Raw genomic sequence first — 4772 nt, forward strand, 5'->3', positions numbered from 1 at the left:
CCCTTCCTTATATGCACTCTTTCGGTTGCCGGGCTTGGAGGTTGTGTACACTCTTATCCCGGCATCCATTCTATTTTTCTTCTAAGTGCTGTACCTGTCCCAGCTGCCGGCCTATGAGGCCGGCAGCCTGGCAGGTGTAGTCCTCTGGTTCTTTTGCTGCCGGCTGGCATCGGTCTTGTACCTTTGCCGGCCGGCTTATGTCAGCCCTTGTCTGCCGGTCACCAAGAGTGTGGCCGGCAGCTGGGTACTACCTTGTGTAGTTGCTAGCTGGCAGCCATTGCCGGCCAACACTGGCTGTTACCGGCCGGCAGTTGCTGCCGACCGGCACAGGCATTTGAACCAGAGTGCTGCCGCCCTATAGCTGTTAAGTAGTATACTTTAAAGCTAGTTGTGGTGTGTGCCGGCCGGCAAAGGCAGGCCGGCACACATCCCCCTATACTGTACTAGTATTCTTCTGTATAGCATATACAGTAAGAGGAAAACTATAGTAAGGGTTTTGGTACAGCACTGTGTCTTCTAACACTATTGTGTTTTCTTGCACGCCCCTTTGCTGTTGCCCTCAGATAGGAAGCTGAGTTCTTCCCTGTCTATTATCCAGGATTTTAAAATCATTGCTTAGGTGTGAGCTCCACCTGTTTCCTCTGGAAACCTTGCATTGGTTACTCCAGAAGAGATAAACCATTTTTGATTTTATTATCTGGAAGGCTGCAACAATGGGTTGTGAGGGAAACACAAGTGTGTGTCTTTCCTTTATGAATTGTTATGCTATACTATGCATATCCAGTGATACATAGTTCACTTGATACTCATGGAAATTTCTTCTCTTTACAGGAGGACCTTCCGAAGTGCAGAAATGTTTTCTGCAATGTCCGCAGCAAGAACCTCTGCGGACATGAGTGTTGTAGGAGACATGCAGCATGCGCTGTCTCCAAGGATGATCTCCAGTATTGGGACCCTCAGGTATGTACTGTATGCACTAACCTGATTACTGAGGCTTTTGATTCCCCTAGAACGGCGGAATCAAGGGATATAGCAAGGGAAAAGCTTCGTACTTGGGTAAGGGGCTTCAAGAAGAACACCTCTGGCCCTTATCTTCCAAGTGAGAAGATGAGGGCGTATCTTTTTCCCCAGGCATCAGCTGATGCAGTGATTCCCCAGCCTCAAGAGGAGATCCCTCAAGATCAAGTCCAGGTGGACGTGGAAGTCGCAGTTGCGATGCAAGACATCCAATTAGATGACAGGATATCTGACCTGGACGAACGTTTGGAACAAGACCTCCTGGCAGAAGGTCAGGATGAAGTTCAAACCCCGGATGTCGTAGAGGATGAGGTCGACGAGGTGTCGGCTATTCCGGTTCAGATTCCGGATCCTATCCCCTCAACATCGGCCGGTCTCCCAGTAGAACTGGGACAGGCCCTCTCTTCGATTGTTGGAATGATCCAACAAATGCAGAAGGAGAATCAGGAGAAGGCGGCTGCTATGGAATTGCGTATGCAGTCCCTGGCAGAATCACGTGGACCCCGGAAAGGGCTCAATGTGAAAGACCTTCCCGTATGCTCAGATGCTAACCCCTGGAGGTATGCTGAGCACATGCCAATGACGACTGGAAAGATCGTCATCTCGGATAAGCTGGGTTCAGTTCCACTAGAGGAGGTGGAATTTTGGCCCAGCAAGGCATCATATCCGGACTGCTATGTCCGGCTGAGAAAAGAACCAACTTCAAGGGAGGAGACAGAGCCGAAGGAGGTCATAATTATGGACCACGCTAAGGCTCAAGCCCTACTTTCATCCTCGATGAAAGAGAGGGGCTTCTCTAACTCGAAGGTAGCTGCATTGAACAAGAAGCTCCCTTCTTTTGTGTCCTCTCCTGCTAGAGCCTTCCCCTTTTTACAGAAAGGGTTTGCGGCTGTCCTAAAGGCAGTCGAGGCCGGCAAGCCTTGCCCCTCCCTGGAGGAGTGTAAACCCTTGTCGCTGGCCCTGCCTATGGACCACAAAGACTGGAAGGATGTCCATCTGACATTCTCAGTGGGAAAGTTGGAGGCTGATATTGCCGGACGGCAATTCGGCGAGGACCTCCCCAAGCTGTCCGACTCTCTTTTACGAAGAGAGTTCGAGACAAAAGAAAGACTGACTGCCTCAATGTCTCATCAGACTACTCTTGAGACGATGGCAAGTGACCCCAAGGTCCATGAAATTTTCATGGTAGTGGCTAAGTCTCATCTAGCCACAGTGACGAAAGACCTTTATAGCTTCGTCAGGGCAAGGAGAGCTTGCAGGGAGTTCGTGTTCACCGGGGCCTCGGTGAGACACGAGCCAAGGAAGTTAATCTCCTCCAACATTTGGGGAAAAGACCTTTTCCCTACCGATGTGGTCAAAGAGGTTGTTGATAAGGCCGCCGTGGAGAATAGAAACCTTCTCCAGAAGTGGGGCCTGGCTATCAAAAGAAAATCTTCCCCGGATGAGGGTCCTCAACCAAAGAGGAAGAATATGAGGACTAGGCTACCGTCTCGGTCAGCCAAGCCTTTTAGACAGCAACAACAACTGCAATTGCCATTGCCTCCAGTGCCCCAGATGGTGGCACAAACCCCGACTACTTTTCAGTGGGTACCCCAGGCTGTGCCAGGTCAGTCATCCACATTCACCCCAATGTTCGAAGGACAGTCTTCTTCCTTTCGCGCAAAACCTAGAGGAGCAGCCAGAGGCTCGTCTAGGCGCCCCTTAAGGGGAAGGGGATTCAGAGGTGGTCGTGGTCAGGGAGGCAAGACCTCAGGACGGCAGTCCAAATGAAACGATACCGGTAGGAGGGAGACTGATGAAATTTTGGGATCGCTGGACCTTCGATCCCTGGGCCCAAAGCCTACTCAAGAATGGACTGGGCAAGAGCTGGTACAGCACTCCACCCCCGTGCCTTCGGTTTTTCCAACACTCCACCCCCGTTCTGGAGGAGTACGTTCAAGAATTGTTGGAGAAAAAGGTGATCTGAAAGGTGAAGTCCATCAAATTCCAAGGGAGGCTGTTTTGTGTTCCCAAGTGAATAGTGAATTGCAAATTCAAGATGCTAACACTGCAACACATAAGGACCTTACTGCCCAAGAGGGCATACTCAGTCTCTATAGACTTGTCAGACGCCTACTGGCACATTCCAATCAGCCGTCGACTCTCCCCCTACCTAGGGTTCAGGCTACAACGGAGACTATACGCCTTCAGAGCCATGTCATTCGGGCTAAACATAGCCCCAAGGATTTTCACGAAGCTTGCGAGCGCAGCTCTCAAACAATTACGCCTAAAGGGAATTCAGGTAGTAGCCTACCTGGACGACTGGCTGGTGTGGGCAGCATCCGAGACCGAATGCTTGCAAGCTTCCAGTCAGGTGATCCAGTTCCTAGAGTACCTAGGCTTCAAGATCAACAGAAAAAAGTCTCGACTTTCTCCATCCCAAAGGTTCCAGTGGCTGGGAATCCACTGGGACCTTTTGTCACACAGTTTCTCCATCCCGACGAAGAAAAGGAAGGAGATAGCGGGCTCTGTCAAGAGACTTCTAGATTCTGAAAGGATATCAAGACGCGAACAGGAGAGGGTACTAGGCTCTCTCCAGTTTGCTTCAGTGACAGACCCAGTGCTAAGAGCACAGCTAAAAGATGCAACCGGAGTTTGGAGAAGGTATGCATCAAACGCGCGAAGAGATCTGAGAAGACCAGTGCCGCCTCGGCTACGTACTCTTCTCAGGCCTTGGTCCCAAGCCAGACATCTAAAGAAGGAGGTCACTCTCATCGGAAAAAAGTCCAGGGGACTTGGTCCAAGCTATTCAGGACCTTTCATATAAACTTTCTAGAAGCTATGGCAGTGCTCCTTACCTTAAAGAAAGTCTCCCCGCGTCACTCGATCCACATAAGATTGGTGATGGACAGCGAGGTGGTTGTGAGATGCTTGAATCGACAAGGGTCGAGGTCACCACCTCTCAACCAAGAGATGTTAGCCATTTTCCGATTGGCGGAAAAGAAGAAGTGGTACCTGTCGGCAGTTCACCTTCAAGGAGTCCGCAATGTGACAGCGGACGCTCTATCCAGGTTCACACCGATAGAGTCGGAATGGTCCTTAGACGCAGGATCATTCTCCTTCATTCTGAATCAAGTCCCAGAACTGCAGATAGACCTCTTTGCGACGAAAGACAACAAGAAGTTGCCACTGTACGTGTCCCCGTACGAGGACCCCTTAGCGGAAGCAGTGGACGCGATGTCCCTCGACTGGAACAGATGGTCCAGGATTTATCTGTTCCCTCCTCACAACCTTCTGTTGAGGGTCCTCAACAAACTGAGATCCTTCAAGGGGGTAGCGGCAATAGTGGCCCACAAGTGGCCGAACAGTATGTGGTTCCCCTTGGCGTTGGAACTACAGATGAAGTTTGTGCCGCTACCACATCCAGTTCTGACCCAGCGGGTCCAGAAGTCGACTGTCTGCGCTTCATTACAGAAAACCCGGACCCTGCAGTTCATGATTTTCTCGCCCTTGCGGTGAGAAAGCGTTTCGGGATTTCGAAAGCCAGCATAGACTTCCTAGAAGAATATAAGTGCAAATCGACTAGAAGGCAATATGAGTCATCTTGGAGAAAATGGGTGGCCTTTGTAAAGGCAAAGAATCCGCAGGAGATCTCAACAGACTTCTGCTTATCTTTCTTCATCCACCTCCATGGCCAAGGGTTGGCAGCTAACACGATTTCAGTGTGTAAATCTACTTTGATGAGACCCATTTTATTTGCCTTCCAGATCGACCTA

This window comes from Palaemon carinicauda, chromosome 34, assembly GCF_036898095.1.
Source record: "Palaemon carinicauda isolate YSFRI2023 chromosome 34, ASM3689809v2, whole genome shotgun sequence".
Classification (NCBI taxonomy): domain Eukaryota; kingdom Metazoa; phylum Arthropoda; class Malacostraca; order Decapoda; family Palaemonidae; genus Palaemon; species Palaemon carinicauda.